This window comes from Vespa velutina, chromosome 1 (assembly GCF_912470025.1).
Source record: "Vespa velutina chromosome 1, iVesVel2.1, whole genome shotgun sequence".
NCBI lineage: Eukaryota > Metazoa > Arthropoda > Insecta > Hymenoptera > Vespidae > Vespa > Vespa velutina.
In genome coordinates, this window is record NC_062188.1 from 14628471 (window position 1) to 14649644 (window position 21174).

Below are 21174 nucleotides of genomic sequence, written 5' to 3' on the forward strand. Positions count from 1 at the left end.
TTATTATGATTTTTTACTGTACCTATACAGAGGATACTACGCAACGGAGTTCGTAGCTCAAAGAAGGAGAACGAGAAGAAGGAGGAGGGTTCTTAGGTGCATGGGCCATTAAGAGGGAGAGAGAAGGAGAGTAGTTCGAAAGCTCCGTTCCGTTTCGTTCGTAAAGGAAGATCGCGAATTCGCAGCTGTCGCTCTCAGCACCTGCCTGCCTCCGTCGCGATCAATCCCTCCTCGTTTCTTCTTTCTCGTACTTTCGTTCCTTCATTCGTCTGTGTGTACGCAGGTTGGCCAGTTGCGCGGGTGTGAGTGGCGTAGGATTTTAGCTTGCTTACCTGCAGCCTGCATCCTCGCACGCATCTACCTACGATTTACTGGCATGTGCCGTAAAAAGAAAAACCAAGAGAGAGAAAATTGTAGACGTAGTCGGATAAAATATTTTTCATTAGGTATTTATTAAATGTAATACCTATACAATCGATGCATTTATACAATTTATTTCTTTTTTTATACAATCTTATCCAATGATTTTCTTTTCGTTACATTTAAAATTGCAATTTTATACTGATCTTATTTATTTATTTATTTATTTATTTATTTATTTATTTGTTTTTTATACTCATAGATATTATAAAGAATTTTAATTATTCTTAATCAAATCGATCGTCTTTTATTTATAGAATTGTTAACGTTTATTATTGTTATTATTACAGATGGTTATATTAGAAAGGCTTTGTAAAAATCGATGTACCATTAATGTCGCGTAAAAAGAGAAATTTTGACTAATAAATCATAATCGAAGGTTAAAGAATACCGATGATCGTGAGTTCGCGGAAATGATCGTAGGTAAGCGAATCGTTTCTTGAAGTTATGCTATAGGAGATAACCCCCTCGATGAAGCTTCTTTTAATGATGTATCAGAGAGGAGAAGTCGAGGCAGGAAATCTTTAATCGTTGAGTCACCCTACGCGGAAGAAGATGGCGGATAGGGCGATGCAGTATTCGCACGAACTTTTTCGTATTCGAAAGGCTAACTTTTCCACCCGTCTTTCATTATGCGACTGCGTGATACGCATAAAATATAATCCTACTTATCGAAATCTATTGAAGGGTCCACGTTTTCGTTCGACTTCGTTCTTTTGTCTTCCATTCGATTAAGAAATTCGTCATTTATGACTTCCACTACGGTCAAGGAATAATTACATTAATATTTTTATATTCGTTTAACGTAACGAAAGGAATCGGTATGTTGAATAGATATTTTCATTTTTCCAAACGACTTACCCTTTACGTAACGTTTACTTTTCTCCTAGTATCATGATTCTCAAAACTTTTCCTCTTCGTTCTCCCGTACGACATTTTATCGATTTGCATTCTTATTTGGCAAACATCCGCTTCGCATTTTCATGAGACCGCCAAATCGAGAAGGATCGAGGAAAAGCTGGATACCCCTTAAAAATTGCTTTCAACGTTTGGTGCTTTGGGACTTCTTCACCTTTAAAGCAGTTTACCAGAATTTATCGTCTTTCAGAACAAACATTTTATACCAAGTATTATTCTAAAAATTCGATAATATATTTAGTAGAAGTTGAAGTAACATCGATATTGCACCTCGATGTTACTTGTCACTATCGAGCAATCTTATTGATTCGTTATTTCTTCTTTTCTACTTATAAAATAGTTATAAAGTAAATAGAACGTAACGTGTCAATATTTATAGACCCTATCGATATCATTTAATACAAGCTCTCGTTTCTGCGGGTAAAAGTTCGAAGAATTCAAGTTCAACAGATATCGCATCTTTTCAAAATCATTGCAACATTCTTATCGCGAGAAATATCATTTCAATGACGTATTACCAATCATCTTGCACTTAAACATCACTACACGTTTTAAAGCATTTTTCGTGCTAAAAAAAAAAAAAAAAAGAAATAAAAGAGAAGAGAAATAAATTTCATCGTATCAAAGAGATAACACTTCCTTTAAATCTCCTCTCTTTTTTCTTACCTTCGAACGGATGTTATACAAGTATTATCTCTATTATTTATTTAATTATGTTATTTATAAATCATCGCGCCTATAATCTATCGTTGTTTTATTATCTATTTATTGACTTTTTTTTTGCAACTATATAATTATTTTTTCATCTTCAAAGTCACATAACGTTTTCCTTCTTAATAAATATTTTCTCTTTCTCTCTCTCTGTCTCTCTCTCTCTCTTTCTCTCTCTTTCTCTCTCTTTCTCTCTCTTTTATGATAAAAGCAACCATAAGAAAATTGTGCGCACATGTCGCGCGACAAGGCGCGAGCGGGATGTCGTTCACCTTTTTTCCTCGCGTGAATCAGTCCTGCGAAGGCTCGAGGTAAGGTGGCGAACCATCTGCCTTTTGGATCGTGGCTCTCTGCGGGCCGAAAAGAGGGACGTATAAAAATCAGGTCCGAAAGCATTACCCAGCTGGCACGCGTCTACCTCGCAGCCATTATCGTTAAACAGGATCACAACGCGAGGAGACTCCACGGGACTTCTCCTTCTTCTCCTTCTTCTTTTGCTTCTTCTTCGGCTTTCTTACCCTCTTCTTGGTCCCTTCCTTTCTCTCTCTCTCTCTCTTTCTCTCTCTCTTCCCCTCTTTTTCACTCTTTCCCTCCCTCTTCCCCTCTTTCCCTCTCTCCCTCTCTCCCTCTCTCCCTCTCTCTCTCTCTCTCTCTTTCTCTCTTTCTCTCTCTCTCTCTCTCTCTCCCCCTCTCTCTTTTTCTTTTCTTTCCAGCTCGTGCTCGTTTTGTTGGGCAGAAGCACCTGCCGCCACCATCGCGTCCCGGTATTTTCATCCCGACGCGATGCGCCTACGGCAAGACAAACATTCTCTTCGTTCAACATACTCGAAAATCCGAGGATCAACGATCTCCCGATCTTTCTTTTGATTTTATTTTTATTTTTCTTTGTTTTTTTTTCTTTCCTCTCCGAAGAGGAAAAAAGAAACGAGACGTTGTAGGAGCAATGATTTATAAATAACATAATTAAATAAATAATAGAGATAACACTTGTATAATGTCCGTTCATAGGAAAGAAAGAAAGAAAGAAAAAGAAAAAGAAATCCAAAGGAAGTGTTATATCTTTGATACGATGATATTAATTTCTTTTCTCTCTATTTTTGTTACTTTTTTCTTTTTTTCTTTTTTTTTTTTTTTTTTTTTTTTTTTCATTTAGATCTTTGAAATCTGTAAGATTTTTATTGTACAAACGTTTTTTAAAGGGTTTGAAAGATTAGGGACGAGTCGTTGTTATAATTTAAATAATAATCGGAGCAAACGTCTTTGATTTATGTTAGAAACACGATCTCAAGATTGTCATTCTTTTCTTTTATTTTCTTTTCTTTTCTTTTCTTTTCTTTTCGTTTCATTTCGTTTCGTTTCGTTTCGTTTCATTTCGTTTCTTTCCTTTTGGCTCATTATACATTCCCAGTTCGTTTCTTCGAACGATCGACAGATCGTTAGACGAGAAATATAACGACGATGTCTAGGCTCGTCGTCCTAACAGATGCTCCCGGCTGATCACCATAGGGAAAGCAAGTCGATGTAATAATAACGGCTCGCCTAATTGGAATATCGTTAATCTTCATTGTGTTTCGTAGCTAGTCCATAGTGCTTTAGTGCGTAGAAGTTTATAGAGTCGAGCAATAAGGACGAATTGAAGGAGCGGCTTCTTTGTGTTGTGCTAGGAATCTAATCCTTCCTTCGTTCGTTCCTTCCTTCCTTCCTTCCTTCCTTCCTTCCTTTCGTAGCCTAAATCCTGCTAATGATCCCGCGCGAATATTTTAAAAAGAAGAAGAAAAAAAAATGAATAGAGAAAAAAAAGAAACTCGAAGAAGCTGTGCTAGCGCCACTAATGACAGGACCCTCTTTCTCTTTCTATCTCTTTCTTTCTTATGTCCTCGAAAGGAACGAGACACGATTCTTTCTATGAGGTGCAAGCCGACACGAAATTGTAGATTGGTATGGACCCAACTCTTCTCGAAATCTCCGATTAACGACGAACTGGCCCTTCTCTCTCTCTCTCTCTCTCTCTCTCTCACTCTCTCGCTCTTGCTCTCTTTCTCTCTCTCTCTCTCTCTCGCTCTTGCTCTCGCTCTCTCGCTTGCTCGCTTTTTCTCTCCATCTTGAGAGAAAGAGAGAGAGAGAGAGAGAGAGAGAGAGAGAGAGAGAAAGAGAAAAAAGAAGCAGGTGGGAAAGTTTATATTTTCATGGCATGCTTCTTTTTCCTTCTCTCTCATTTCTTCGTACTCCTTTCGTCGATTTCGTTTTATTTTACTCTTTCGGATACACATAAGTACCCGTAGAACGCAGAGTATATCGTTCTCGTACGAGCTCTCAAGTGGACATCTGCATGCACGACGAGAAATTCAAGACGGGCGATCGCTTCTCTAAGGAAATTTGTGAGCAGAGCTACGAGTTTTACCAGGCAACTTTTTTCTTCTACCTTCCCTCTCTTCTAAATCTTATATAACGAGTGCATAACTTAGCGAGAGTGTGTCGTTTGTAACGAGTATCATACGAACCGGCAGGATATTGTTATTATCCTAAAAAGCTTTAAAGAATTATTTAATAACCCTAGTTTTTTTTTAGATCGCCATCTTCCTATAAAGAATCGGCTTTCCATCGATTTCTCTTATCTTTCCTTTTATCTTTTTTCTTTATTTCTTTTTTTTTCTCTTTCTTTTTTTTTTTTTTTTTTTCATTTCTCATTCATATCGCATTTTTGATAACCTTCTTTTAGATTTATTTTTCAAAAAAGAAAAATATAGAAAAAAGAGGGAGGCATTTCGGTCATCCGTAGCCCAACAAATTTGGTTAGAAATCCTTCGATGATATTTCCAAGAAAAGGAAAAAAAGGTACGAAGGGCATAAATTTAACAATTCCAACAGCTGGAATCCAAATGCAGTGGAGCATGTTCGTGACTTTGGGGATCGCGTAGCGAAAGATGTAGGGGTAAAGAATGGAAAAAAAAGTTTGGAGAGCGGCTTAAGGGTAAGTACGAGGGATGCCGTACGTGAAGTACCTCATTCTCGTATGTTCTAAGCTAATTTTCTTCTTTCTCGAATTACCATTATTACCTTCCACATTGTCACTTCCTTTTCTTTTCATTCTTTGAATGAAAAGTCTCGGTAAGATATTAGAATAATAAAAATTGATAATTACGTTTGAGACATTCGATGTAATAAAATCATTTGGGTATTGTAATGTTTTAAATGAATTTTTTTGTTTTGTTTTTTCTTTCTTTTAATCATAAGATATTCAATATATTCACACATGTTAATAAATGCATTTTCAATCTTAACGAAACAAGATATTAATAACCTCAAGGATAGATATGTCACAGAACTTCTATTTAATTATTGGAATACAAAATTGGCTTTAAACATAACACACGGAAGGTGTAATTTCCGACACGTATTTCCACCGGAAGCGAGGTCCGGAATTATAAGTAACACCTCCTTCGCATGACCAAGTTCGTCGATTCTTCCAATTCCTCCTCTCTACCTCTTCCTCTTTGTTTCATTTCTCTTACGAAAAATGATTTATCATTAATACAATTTATCAAATCGTAGTGATTTTTTTCGAAAAAAAAAAAGAAATAAAAAACAGATTTAATCCGATCGCAAGAAGCGTCAGATAATTTATTAAATCCATAAACATAGATAAGATATTTGTCAACATTTTTTTGAAATCAGCCTTATCTTTTTTCGCAGTATTTCGTTAACGGGATTCGTCGACATACTTGATTGTCCTTGAATACTAGTTTCCCATCTATATGTATATATATATATATATATTAGGTCAGTCCAAAAGTTCGTGCGCATTAGTAGCATGTATGTATGTAGCAAAATGCGCACTAACTTTTAGACTGACCTGATATATATATATAAACAAGAATATATACCTTCGAAAAAGTCATTTATATATTGGTTCTCATTGTCAAGCAGGTAAGTTCATATGACGTTTACTGACGTTAAGATGAATCTTATCTAAAGTCTAAAGCATTAAGGTAGAAGAACGCCGATAAATATTTTTTTTCTTTTCTTCTTCAAACAGAGACGATAGAACGAAAAAGAATCGTCATACATTCAATGAAAATTAGATGACGCGAAAAATTATTATTTATTTAGATAGAGAAGAAGGACGGAATATCGCTGAAAATTCTTAGTATAGATTGTTGCAAGGTAAGTAGGCTAGTTGAAAATGCAAATAATAACTCGTCCAATAATCTCGAACAAACAGTGAATCACGAAGTTCTGCTTATGTTGCGAACGTTAAGTTTGTACTTCGAATTTACGATGTTTCGATTCTCATTACAATGGTTAATAATCGTAATGAAGTTAGCCAACGTACATACGTAAATTTAATTCTTTACGATAAAAATTTTCATTTCGAAATAAAATAAGAAGAATGGGAAGAAGAGGGGAAAAGAAGAGAAGTAAGGTGAGGACGAGAAGAAGCATTTGAAACGGATCGATATCAATTTTCCTTAGCCGAGAACCCCTAACGTAAACACCGATTCGCCTTCTCGATGCTCTCCATTTCTTATCTCATTCCCATGGGGAAGGGATTTCTCATAGTGACGTGATTTCTTTTTCTATGGAGAATTTTTTTTTTTCTTTCATTTTATTTTGTTGTTGTTTTTCTTTTTTTTTTTTTTTTTTTTTTTTTTTTGTAACCTCCAGGGACCGCCAGATAGACCAGTCGTCATGTTTATTTGTTTGCGGGTAACAGTTCGTACCGGTACAACGTGGTAATAATCACACAAATCAGGGATAAAAAAATAATTGGAAATCTAAGGAGAATTACAAGGCGGCGTATCGAGAACTATTTGATAAGAGAGATTAACACGATCAATATAATTAGTTTAGTAGTTTATATAATGCAGATAGTGATGCGGTTATCCGTCTATCTTCTAAATACTCAAGATTAAAGAGCCGACATAACGGTGGATAATCAACTTCGCTAGGCGAATAAATGACGTCTGCTTCAAAGGCCAAGCATTTGAAAAATTAATGCATCAATCAAAAAATTTTATTGACCCCTTTTATTTTTTTCTCTTTTCGATTAGATTTTATGCAAATTTTTTGTACATAGATACTTAAATACCAAGATATATAAACCATGTACCATATTAAGTTTATGGAAATAATAAAGAAAAATAAGAGAGAAATTATCAAAAATAAATTCTTTCTTTTTTCCGAGACAAAGAAATTGAGTATCGACTTTCTTAAGACTTTTACAGAATTTTGACAAAAACGACGCGGACGAATAATACTGAGAAAAATTATTCCGTTATTTTCTTCGCTCGGCATCATCGGCACGATATTGCATTATTCAAGAGTAGACGCAGGGGAGGAGTTTTCTGATGGAAAGTCTACGAAAGCAAAACGTAGTCTATGTTCGGTCGTTTATTGTTATTCGACGAAAAAAAAAAGAAAATAAAGAAAAAGAAGAGAAATGCATCGTTTATCGTGAATCGATCTAAATCCAAATTTGTACAGCTGATTTAAAAGAATCGAACAGAAGCCTATTTTTCATAGAAAAAAAAAAAAGAAAAGAAAAGGATAATCGAGAAAAGAAAAAGGGAAGAAGAATAACGTAGGGAAGAGAAGGATCGGGTCTTTCTCTCTCTCTCTCTCTCTCTCTCTCTCTCTCTTTCTCTCTCTCTTACTCTATCGGATGAGTCTATAATATTAACATAACAAAACTGCGATCGCTTCTAAAAACACCTTCGTTTCGTTGCTTGGCAATGGTTTTATAACGAAGTAGAAGGGAACGAGGATGTAGAAAGGAACGTTCCACTTGAAATTTATTATTAAGGACTATGACGATGTAAGTACTCGTACTTGGAGAGCATCACCCATGTCTTAACCTAAGAGCAAAATATTACGATTACTGACCGCTTTTAGAAATAAAAGTTACTTGCGATTTTTGTGGTTCCAATTTTCCAGTTGAAGAAAAAAGTGAGAAATCTTATAAAAGTTTCTCAACGAAAAACGTTAAGACCAAGGAGGATTTATTTTCACGAAACTTTCTAGACACTCTTCTATCCTTTTATATCTTCTTTTTCTTTCTCTTTTTTTTTTCCTTGTTTTTTCTTTTTTTTTTTTTTTTTTTTCGTTTGCACGAAAAGGTAGTATGAAGATCGATTGTATGAAGATCCTTCAACGGAGGATACGAATTATAACGGATAATCAAGATGCCTAAGCAATTAATTTTTGCTTCTTTGTTCTTTCTCAGCGTAGCAGCGTGAAAGGAAGAGTAAGAAGTATTCTCGTTTTAAATTCATCCCACGTCTTTTCCTCGAGAACATCCTCCAGAGATGAAACTTTAAAAAAATGCCGTAATTAGCGGTCACGAAAGCACGAGATGTAGTAAAGAACTAATCGGACTCTTTCTACGTCCACACCCCTATATAGTCGTTACATAAGAAAAAGTACTTTCGAAGCTTCTGACGTAGAAAAAACAGATGCTGCTGTCGCTGTCCTTTTAGAGTGAGAACCCCCTTGGACGAAGGAACGTCTGCGTTCTATTAGTCACGATCGTATCTACGATTTGAGGGAAAGCAGAAGAAAAAAATATACGAACCAGTAATTCTTTCATTCGAAAAGGCAGAAAATAGAAGACAAATTACTTATACATACATATATATATATACATGGATATATACATTTTATTTATACTTTAGAAAATAGAAATGTATTTAATGTCGGGGAAACTGATTATCCTGAATTTTCAATAAATTTTTAACTCATTCTTTTCGTCATCTATTACAAAGAATTAATATTCTTTACAATTGGAAGGGGAAAAGAAAAAAAAAAGAGAACGAAATAAAAGGAAACGATTTAGCGAAACGTCATGAATTTCGTAACGTTCCCCTTAACCAGTACTCGTTCTCGAAATGTTCCCCTATTTTTCCCGGTGCACGTACAGCAAACTAAGCCGGATATCGGTCGTTCCTATCCCGCGTACGGAAGCTGAAACCTGGCAATATCGAGGGTTCGAACATTTTGGCAAGGAAAACTGCAGCGGAGCGCAAACGCCGTTCGTACCAACTATGCCGGTGCTTCCCCTTGAATCTCTGCAACTGGTGCAACGTGTGACGCAACGTGGCGCAACGTGGTGCAACACCCTCGTGACCGCGACCTGTCTCAAACTCTTCTTCTTCGGTCACCGATCGATGCCCGACCGACCAAGCATCTTTTATTTCTAAGGAGGAATAGAAAAATGCCGTTACTTCGTTCTTTTCCTGTATCGTTCGCAATATAAAATGCAACTAGAGCACCTGTTCTCATTGCAAGAAATTGTGCAAGCATTGTTGCAGCGAACTGCATTTTCTTCGATCCAGAGAATAACGTTCGACTAGTTATGTCACAATTGCGAGTCATTTTACTCTCTCTCTCTCTCTCTCTCTCTCTCTCTCTCTCTCTCTCTTTTTCTCTTTCTCCATCTTTTATTATCTCTATCTGTCTTACTCGTATAATGCCTTACTGCTACCGATTACGTCAAATTGAGACACGAGAGAACCGTAAAACCCACCATATCTGCCTTCGAACCTCTCGATTACTATCGACCCTAGTGAAATACGATTCTGCGAATAAGTATACCGTGCCGCGGGAGTTTAATGAATCTTAGGAAAGTTTATTCGACGAAGGTACCCTACTATAGAGATTCGAGATTGGTTAGACGTTCGTGATTTTCAACTATTTAGCGACAAAACTTATTATAACGATTCGAGCACAAATGATAGGTACAACAATGGTGCGAGTAAAGGAAGTTTTGTGGGAAATTTGTTTGGATACGTTGTAAGGACTTGGATACAATCGAGAACTTCAAATCCAATAAGCGGTTTTGATGGCAAATAGAGATGAGAATCTTGTTGGTAATAAGGGGGATGAAACTTTGGAGGAAACTAAGAAAGTGTATATGCGTGTATCTCTAAATATTTAAATACGTTCGATTGCAATTTATTATTTAGATTTTTTTTTTTTTAGTGCCATAAAAAGTACGTACTCGTATGGAGAATAAATTGAAAAAGAAGAGAAAGAAAGAAAAAGAAAATATGAAGGAAAAAAAATTGGAACAAATTAACGGGCATTAATTTCTTGAGATAGTTTTATCTGTTATATAGTGTTAAACACGTTTTTTTTCGCAAATCTTAGCTATCGGTTCGTCGTGCAATACCTTTTTAGATACGTGATTCAATATATTCGATGTTGTGTCATGGCTTTTCCCACGGGTCACCCTACATATTCTGTCGACAAGCATACTTTATTCGTTGACTAGCTTTGCGACTTTTATACAGCTATTACGTTCTACTTCGTTTTCTTTATTCCCGATAAAGGAGAATACGATTTTATAAAAGTCGTGGAGAATTCTTTTATCGACTTTTCGAAAATCTCTCCTACCGTTTTTAAACTCCCCAGTACTTCTTTGGCAACGTACCAAAAATTCTCCCTCGTGAAAAATAAGATTCATAGAACTATTATGCGCCTAAATAAATGATTTATTTATCCCTTTTTACATACATTATTCCTTGAAAGAAACTAAGAAAAAGAAAAATAATAATAAAATGAGGAATAATGAAAATACAATACAATTCACTCTACCATCTCGATAAACTTACAAATAATCGAAAATTAAATTGTGTTTATCGTAAAATCGTACGATGCAACATGCGTACGTTATCAAGAGGCCACGAATCTCGAGAAAATTATCGTGGAATGGTAGACGTACCAGCGAGATTAGTCTCCCTCGCGCTAAGAAATTTCGCTACCCTTCTCGAACATCGATCGGAGTCTCTCCGGAGAAGGAGCGAAGACCCTTTCGCTACCCTCTCACAAGAAAAAAAAAAAAAAAAGAAAAAGGAAAAAAACAAAGAAGAAGAACAAAAAAATAGAACTATGCGTAAAAATAAAAAACGAAAAGAATCGGTTAAATTTACATCGATATTCGTAGACCGATCATATTGGTCTGATATGTAAAAATTCGTGAATCCTTAAGGAGAAGTACGAGAATGGTTTTTGACAAATGAGTCAAAATGAGGGTTGAAAAGAGGCGAATGTCGCGAAAGGACGAGAGGCAAGGAACGACCTTCGAGGCAAGGATGAAGGAACGAAAGTGAAGTCGGAGCTTTCGCCGGGACAGGGACGAAGGAGCAGCGGAGCTTCATGGGGAAATATCTCGGGGAATAAAGGTATGGGGACGTCTGTCTCCATGGTGATTCCATCGAGCGGTTTCGAGCACGCCGCAGAGCGGGAAAACGCCCTTCGGACTGCCTCCGTCGCATCCTGCGCGCCGAACGAAGGGTCAAGAAGCCTCTTCTCCCTTGTTCTTGCTGATCGTCGACCAGATACACATACACACACATACACACACACACACACACACACACATCTACATTCTCGTACGAGTCGTATATTTTCGGTCGAAAGAGAAAAGGAAGATCCGAGTGAACGACCGAACGTCTCATTTTATACCACGAATCAGAAAAATAGAAACGATTATTTTTCTAGATCAAATCTCGTCTTTTCTCTTCTTTTTCTTCTTCATTTTGTTCGTCTTTTTCATTCTTCTTTACATTATTCTTCTCTTTCCACCTTATCTATTTTCTACGCATTCATAGATAATGAATTTCTATCTTCGAACAGATAATATGTTGCAAACGATGTATTACGTATTTATGGAATATTGGAAGGAGTTGGAATAATTTTCTTTTATTTGTATTAATTCGATAATAAAATTTTCAATACAAACGTAATTATAATAAAATATTTTAAGGATTTGAATATGTAAAAAGATCGAAATTATTAATAAATTCGTTCGTAAAACTATTCTTGTTAATTTGTTTTCATTTGATAAATTAGTACAAAAATATTGAACGACGGAGCACGCCCTTCGTATTCCAACGATATAGTAAATGGCACACATCTGTCTACGGTTGGAATTATTATATCTCCCAATGTAATTTAAACGCTACTCAAATGTGTTATCATGATCTAATTTCAAAAGTAATATTTGCTCCAACACGTGAAATACTTTTAAAAGATAACGAGAGAAGGGAAAAATTCTGAAATCTCCCTTTAAAAATGTGTTTGCTCTTCGTTTCCATTTTTAACTTTTTAATTAAGCATAAGCCAACGGTACACGAACAGAATACTCACGCACCGTTTGTTCTTTCATCAAATTTCAACGACATAATCGCACATGGAATTTATCGAATCGAACCTTTTATCGAATCAAAAATAGAATCAAACTTTACCGTTATTTCCTTTCTCTAATAACGATTTCAATAATATGAGAATAAAATAAAAGAGGAGAAACCATCGAGGTTGTTTCAATGATTACTCAACGGACCCAACTCGAAGAATTTAGGACCCAAACGAATGGATTCAATTAATCGAGCTCCCTTTTATTAGATGAGTCACGTACTTCACCAAATTGTAAGTAAGTACATAGTTTCTTTCGGACATGCTGGTACACATTCACATACACGTCTGACCTTTCCTACGTTGTACTTACAAACGACTATTAATGAGTATCTCGACCGTTAACATATGTGCGTGAATAGGTTCTATTTACTAGCACGTATACCGGTATAACCATCGTTACTCTTTTTAACATCCACATCGTCCTTTCCTATTTGCTTTTCCTCGTTTTAACCATGCGCTTTCATTACCTCGTCGTTGCTTCTTTTACTTTATGTTCACGGTTTATGTTCTTGAAAGTTAAAGCTATATCGTTTTTATCGCATCTCCTAGGAACAAACATCTTTTACAGATTGACTTTCATGAATATTTAATAAACTTCTCCTTATAAAATGAATTATTAATTATTCGCGTATGACACTAACGAGAACGACGTTTGTTACTTCATCTTAAGACTTAAAAGGGGTCGACTACTTTAATCACGTTTTTTAAAATACATCGCCTTAAAGCCGCAGTAGAAACGTTCTCATTCTACGGTAAAGTTTAAAACGCGTTTACTCGTATAACTTTTCTTGTTTCTGATCTCATCTTTTCATATCTGCTTAGAAGTTCCATTATGCGGCACTTTTTACGTACTTTCTCGTGTTTAAAATTAACGGAAATAATGGAAACGTAAGGATAAGAATACGTAATCGTGTACTCGAAAATCCAACTATCCTTATATTGTCTAGCAAGAGGTTAATTAGCGTGTAGCTCGTGTGAGCGACTGACCATGATAGTATTTACAGCTCTTAACTAACTCAACCATAGACACACTTCCGGAATACACGCGTTCTCTACTACTGAAAAATATTACTTTAAATAGTACTTTACTATTTCATTGTTATTTGTTATTCGTTCTTCTTACAAATCTTTCCAAGGATTATTTCCTCGAAAGTTTATATTATATTATCACAATAGAAATTAAATGTTTCATTTTAATAAAAACAAAATTGAACGTTCGTTTGACGTTTTAAATTATTTTATTCGATTTGTTTTAACATAAAAAAATTAATTTCTTTAATTTCGTAAGACAACGAACTCTACTAATTCAATTTTAATTTTATTTTTATATAAAATTTAAACAAAAATAAAAAATCAATTTTATTCGAAAGCATTTTCGACAAAACTTAAAGTTAAAGTATACATTCATATTTTTTCTAAGATCTCGTGACATTTCTCTCTCTCTCTCTCTCTCTCTCTCTCTATCCTATCTCTCTCTTTTAAAAATGTTAAGTATGCTCGTTCGTAAGGACTATCTTATTATAGTTAAAGGGTAGAGATCACGTACGGTGCACGTGGCAAACACCTGTCGTACTCGCGAAGGAAAGCAACGCTCGTAATGAAAGAGGCGGAGAGAAGGAATATATAGAGAGAAAGGAGGATATATGAAATACTCGTGGATGAGACAGGAACGGAGAGGGTAGGCAATGAAGGAGAGAGAGAGAGAGAGAGAGAGAGAGAGAGAGAGGGAGATAGGCAGACACAGATACATAAAAGGAAACAACGTTAAAGTCGGGCTGGATGGACGAAAAAGGATTTAAATAAAAAATGAACAAGTTCTTCGTGGGTAGTCGGTGTGACTCCGTCCCACGTTGATTGCAAGCGCGACTCCCTTTTGATGACAATACTTTCAGCAATGGTCTTAATAAATAATTAGAACACGATTTCTCCGTGGTCTGCTGAAAGCAGAAGAAATAAAAAAAAAAAAAAAAAGAAAGAACGAAAAAAGAAAAGAAAAAGAGAAAGAAAAAATAGTGTTCGTCCGAAGAAAACGTGACCCTTGCATAAAAGACGGAGAGGGAGAGAAAGAGAGAGAGAGAGAGAGAGAGAGAGAGAGAGAGAAAGCGTGACGAACAAGGATCGAACAACGTGACTATTGTTTTCATACTTTTTCGAGCGTGTGCCTCGTGGATTTTTTACAATACCTCTAAGGTAAAGGACTCCGTGTTCTCTCTCTCTCTCTCTCTCTCTCTCTCTTTTTTTCTCTCCCTCCCTCTTTCTTTCTCTCTCTCTCTTACTTATTCGTCCGCTCGTTTGGCGATACGTTCCCCAGTATCGCGATACGTTCTCACGAAGGGGAGAAGATCTCGGTTTTATTCGTCCGCATAATTAAGTGGATCCATACGAAACCCCGTAATTAAGCACATGAATATAAAAAATTCGATTCGAGTATTTTTATTGTACGTCAGTCGAGCTCGTCCTGAGATTTAAAAGAAATCCTTTTGATCGTTTCCTTGACGCGTAATCATGACTATGATTGTTTTCCTTTTTTTTTTTTTTTTTCCTTTATTCTTTATTAACAATCGGCCATCTTGCAAATCGATTTCTTTTCGTATCAAGGTGTTGTATCTTTACGTTAGTCGTTACTAAAAAATTTATGTAAAACCATGACACATCTCGGCCATTATATATGTATATGCCGATAGCGACATGGTAAAGGAGGCACGGAATCGTCAATAATTTTTATGCGTGCTAACCGAGGTCATAATAAAACGACACGATGAAAGATCGAAGTCAAACGGCCTAGCGAAACGACACGCCGCCATTGGTCACGCGATCATATTGTCAGTTTTAGAATCGTCGATACAAGTGGAAAACCTGTCGTCTTGAGTTGAATGAACGAGATAATGGATAAGAACAAATTGAGTAATAACCGTTGAGAAGACGATGGCTATAACGATACATGGGAGATAGAATGAACTCTAAAGTGGAATCTTTTTAGATGTGGGTATGTCTAAATAAAAAAAATAAAAAAAAATAAAAAAAAAATAAAAAAAAAGAAATAAAAAAATGAAATAAAAATTAAAAAGGAATCCATACGAGAATAGGCCCGTTAGAAGACAAACAAATTTATTTTACGAATTTGCATATATGCCCATGGATATTTAAAATAAATTGATACTCTTATGTATTATATTTATTAATATTTATTTCGTTAAATCTGAAACAACTGGTGATTCGAGATTTTAATGACGGTATTCTTTCTTTTGCGATATCATCGAACGATCATTAGTAATTCGATTCGATCGAGTCGAGTATCCGGAAACGAAAAAACAGGCCGCTTAATGTTTCAGTTGAAAATGTCGCTCTATGCCACAGACACGCGATCCTTCTCTCCCGAGTGCGACCCGTTATTCCAACGCTCCTCCCTTTTCATATACGATTCGTGATACTTTCCCTGTTAATTAAGCGCTTTCAGAAACAATGACTTTGTCATCGTATCGATAATTAATACGTTTCAAATCCATCCGCCTTTTTCATTTCGCAAATTGGAAGTTGCGGGCTATTACGATTATATTTTCGAACGCTGACTAGTTTATACAGGTATAGTTGCAATTACAATTACGAACATATTGAATTGCTACGTAAAATGTGCACGAGAAAAGATAAATGTATTAATTTTATATGATATTTTTTTTTTATTTCCTGTTTATTTATTTACTTATTTATTTATTTATTTATTTATTTATTTATTTATTTTTCTTTTTTCATTTTTTTCTTTTAGTTCTTTAGATTTTTTTCAAATATAAGTAAACTATCGTATTAAAAATGATACGTTATGGCATTAATATTATTAATGCGCGAAGAGGATAATGTTCGACATCGTTAACGAATGAAATTTCTCATCCTCTCAAAGAGAATCGGCTTGTTCTTTGAGGATGTTCCGAGGTTACGACATTCTTCGAGAATGGGTAACCTGGACACCAAGCGAAACAAAGGGAGGCGCCTACGAGGACGAAGATGGCCCTTTTCAAGAGAAAAAAGAAAGAGAGAGGGAGAAAAAGACAGTGTGAGAGAGTGAGTGAGAGAGAAAGAGAGAGAGACAGAGACAAAGAGACAAAAAGAAGGACAGAGAGAGAAAGAGTGAGAGAGAGAGAGAGAGAGAGAGAGAGAGGAGATGAACGGTCGAGGAAAGAGACGAGGATACTCGAAAATTGCTGTTGCAGGCCAACCTGTCTGCGAAAAATAGAGAACTATTTGACTGAGAGAGATTCAACGAAAAACGAAGAAAAGAAGAAAAGAAGAGAAAGGAAAAGAAGGTTCTACCTGGTCAGGACCGAGCCACCGAGTAGCGACTGGTTAGGAATCGATGGGTGTTTGAGCAAGAAAAAAAAAAAGATTTCATTGAGTAACTCATCCGTGTAAAACACTTGCCGGCAAAGGGACAGCCCTTTTACACTGATATAACATCTTCATTTTTCCTCCTTTTTTTCATTTTTTTGTTGTTTATTTTTTTCTTCTTTTTCTTCCTTTTTTCTTTGTTTTGTTGTTTTGTTTTTTTGTTTTTTTTTTTTTTTTTTTTTTGACAAAATAATTACACGTTAAAAAATATAAAGAAAAAAAAAAAAAGAAGAAAAGAGAGAAAGGGAAAGAAAAAAAAAAGAGATTGAATTCGTTTTTAATTGGAATTCAATTCAGCTATTGAAATGTTCTATAGTAAATAAAAAGGGTTCGATTAATGGAAGAAGAAGGAGAGTAAAAACGAGAATGTCGCTGAACGTGCTTTCTTTGATCGAAGGGGGACGTATCTGACTCGAAGGCAGATGTCCTCGTTCGTGGAGGATGTCGTAGAGAGAAAATGGCGAGAAGGAGGGCGAGATGGTTAAAGAGCCAGGTGCGTTAACGTTTCCGGACCGATTCGAGAATCAATTCGAAGCTCTCTCGTTCTAAGGAGGCCTTAGATTGGAACGCGGTCTCGTGACAGAAGATAATTGGTACAACTACCATGGACAGAACTTCTTCTTTTTTTTATTGGTCAGGCCTGTCACTTGTCAACCAGGTTCGATATGTAATCCGAGAAACCAAACGACGATGAACCACGAAGCGTACTTTCGTTCGGCCCAACTCTCCCTTCTTCTTTCCTTCTCCTCTTCTTCCTTATTTCCTCTCGTGATACTGGTTTAACTCGATGTCCCACAGTCTAAGTGAGAAAAATCTATGATCAGGTTTCTAATTTTATTTCCTTTTCCCTCCTTTTTCTTTACCAATCTTATATTCTAAGATCAAGGTTTCACTCGCAATCATTATAAATTACAAGGACCGGATTTAGACTCGTCGAATGATCGTTATCTCAAGGATAACGATATTATAGAAAATTTCAATAGAATTCTTTCCTATTTAGGTTATTGAAAGAATCCCACTTGTTAACTATGAAAAATAAATGAGTATATATTTCAAATTATAACATGTATATATGTATATATATATATATATCTGCACATATATATATATGTGTATATATATATATATGTATATCAACTGTTTTAATCAACATTATAAATTAAGAACGTGCCGAAAAGAAAGATGTATCCTACAAAGAAGTGAGAAAGGATAAGATAGGCAAGATCAAGTTACCGGTCACCGTGGGTGGAAGCACGAGTAAAAAATTCAAAGTGCCCTTATCCCTTTGTTTGCATTAGGATAAGACCGGATGCATTTATCAAATCGGCAGATAAGAAACGCTACATACGTCTCCTCCCTCTTTCTTTCTCCTTTTCTCTGGATTTCTCGTATTTACAATATTTGACATGCCGGTTTCTCAGTACCAAGAGAAGCAAGGTACGCTATCGAAAACGCAGACGGTCGTTCTCGGCTCTACGAAAAAGAGACCCGAAGGATCCTCGAAGGATCTCAGGTAGACAGGACTACCATTCATACTCTTTCTCTCTCTCTCTCTCTTTCTTTCTCCCTCTCTCTCTCTTTCTTTCTTCCTTTCTTTTTCTCTCTTTCTATCCCACCGACGCTCTCTACGCCACGATAGAAAGCTTCGAGCACGAACAGGAAACGCAGAAGGCTCTCGGAGATCTTTAGTGCTATTTAGGTCTCTTCAAACGAGGGCTAGTTGCTTCCGAAGGTCAACCATCCTTTTTTCCTTTTCTTTGCTACCTCGCTACTATCTGTCTCGATCACACACCGAGAAAGACAATCCATGTTCCCTCTATGATTTTAACGATGAATCAAAATTTAAGAAATTTTCTTCAAATATTTTCACGAATTTGTGGAAAATTTTTTAAACGATAACTTTGTCACGTATCTAATTATATTCTCATAGAGGTGTTATCGTTAATTAGATTCTAATCAAGATTGTATCGTACTTTTCTATCTTCTTGTTATCAAGTAGCTCGGCATACGAGTTTGAAAAATATTAGAATAATGAAAAATGTTTTTATAACAAGAACAAAACTCGATTTTTCTCCCATATAATTTTATCTATCCAATGTATCTACCCATTTCCTCGGTCGATTAATCGTAAACGACTTATAACTTAACATTTTCTACATATTTCAAGATCATTTCTAATATTTTTGTATTCCTTACCAACGATTTAATAATACTTAACCAGATATAGAAGTAGTATATTTCATCGTATCGAGTTAGATGTCACACGATTTTTCAATTAAAAAAAAAATATATAACCCGTCGATAAGGTAAAGGAACTGGAAAATCAAGCTTCGAACGTTTTGCTTTTATCTTCGTTTTTCTCATCTCTGGATCTTCGAGAAAATAGAAAATTCCAATAATTTACCTCTTCGCACTTGTAAATGTATTGAATTGATGTTCGATAAGCAATTTATCGAACGGAATTTACGAATTTATTCGCGAAGCATTCGGCTACGCTAATGGAACTGTATATCCTAATCAATCATGGATCGACAAATAGAAAGAAGAAAAGAGACAGACAGACACAGAGAGAGAGAGGGAGAGAGAGAGAGAGAGAGAGAGAGAAGAAGAAGATATCGTAGAGTCTTCCCTACCGCTCTTCTTCTCGAATAACGATGACCTAAGCACTTAACCAATTCTCGATACACGAATAGGCGTCTGTACTCGTTCACGTTCGATGATGTACCGCCAAATCCCGATTATCAATCACGAAGAAGTCGGCCATACGCGAAAGCTACTGATTTATTGCGCCTTTCCTTCGTCTCACCGCGTCCCTCGCAACTTCAAAATGGAATCCATCTTTTTCTTCTTCTTCTTCTTCTTCTTCTTGGTGTACCTTCGTCGTTGTCGTTGTCGTCGTCGTCATCATCGTCGTCATCTTCGTGCTGTTCGCTTAAATCATTATGAGAAAATCTTCATCATTCTGACTTCGAAGGACGAAAACGAACAATGATAGAAAGAAAGACTCATTGATTGTATAATTTGATATAAAAGATATAAAGGAATTCGCGATCTCTAGCGTATCTATCTTGAATCGAAATCCTTCGAAGCACTCTAATCCATTCGATTAATGGCGAATAGAAAAATGTACCTATTTGTTAAAGGCCAAATTACGTAATTAGAGTTAATTCTTCTTCGTCATGGCCAGGTGTCTAACTAATTTCAATACCTGTTTATTAAGATAGTTAACTGCTTTGAAAAGTTTTTTACTTTTATAAGGTATATTAACAGGCGTTGTTCTTTTGTTCGACGTACATACGTCTAACATAATCGTTTCTCATTTAATTTATATCCTTCATCTCAAAACGACTTAGTATTCTTCTATATTCGATCATTATTTCGCGTAGTTACGATAAAAAAGATAGTTGGATGTTAATTCAAATAAAAAAAAAAAAAAATATAAATAACATTTTCGAAAGGAATATAGATATGTTGCGGGATTATTTGTTAATACTCGCTGATAAATGTAATTTCGAAAATAGATCAATGATATAAAAAAGAGGAAGAGGGAGCTGGGCAGAAATCTGAAAGTATATTGACCCACGATCTGGAGCATAGATCTTTTTCTCTCTCGCACACATATTTACTCCCACATAGGTGATTCACAGATTCTCTCGACGGCACGCATACGTATAAGGTGTATGTTGTTGTTGTTGTATATCGACCGCGTAGTCCCGTTTAAAAGTTAAACGATCGTAGTATGCATCAATGTGTTAACGCGCTTGTTCACACAGACGCTTACATAAATATGTGATGACCTCGAGAACTAAGCGGTCGATCCGCGCGCGACTCGTTAGCTCGTTTCCCCTTTTCTCTTCCTCTTCCCTCTCAGCATCCTTTTCCTATCCCGTTATATCCCCCTTCTCGTTTCTATCCCTCCCCCCTTTTTTTTCATTAATTGTAAATGTGTCTAGTTTATCATTCTCTTTCCCATTACGTCGCATTTAATTTCGATTAAAATCACTTCGATAGATAAGAATTTCATTATTTCTTCGAAATTCGAAATAATCGCATCAATTTTTTTCATACATAATTGACTCTTTATTATGCTGATCCGATAATGTCAGTCACGTTATAGCCGTGAGCTTAAAACATCTAAAGTATTCAAAACGGTTTTATAACATGGTCCATATTTAGGATAAAATGTAATTTTTAAAGAAATCGATCGAAAATATTTAACCGTACATTAGAGCATATTTTTCTGATTTATAGATCAAGGAATCACAGCATTCGAGCATCCTAATCCGAACTATGAGATGGTGGACCCTTCATCTTCTAGATTGGAGCATAGTGATTAGAACCAATATCGTTAAAAGTAACCTTTCATCAGTAGTAGGTACTTGTAAAGCTGCACGATTTCATGCACGAATATAGTTGCTCGATCGTGGAATAAGATAATCTACATAATTAGGAATAATCATACGAGAGCGAGCGAGCCAGGAGGCGATCGATTCGAGACGTATCTTCGTTAGCATAACTGCAAGAATCTCAAATTCTTTATGAATTGAATTA

The 21174-nt window shown here is 35.8% G+C and overlaps 2 long non-coding RNA genes across 3 annotated transcripts in view; both read right to left on the bottom strand.

Moving 5' to 3' along the window:
* The window catches only part of LOC124950038, a 31520-nt gene that overhangs the window by 2212 nt on the left and 8134 nt on the right, over positions 1 to 21174 (bottom strand). The gene's annotated exons all lie outside the window — the stretch shown is intronic.
* LOC124950036 lies at positions 668 to 4145 on the bottom strand. The gene is made up of 3 exons (XR_007101244.1): positions 3238 to 4145; positions 1282 to 1906; positions 668 to 1179 (listed from the first exon to the last, which is right to left on the bottom strand). It is a non-coding gene; the product is annotated as an uncharacterized LOC124950036 (long non-coding RNA).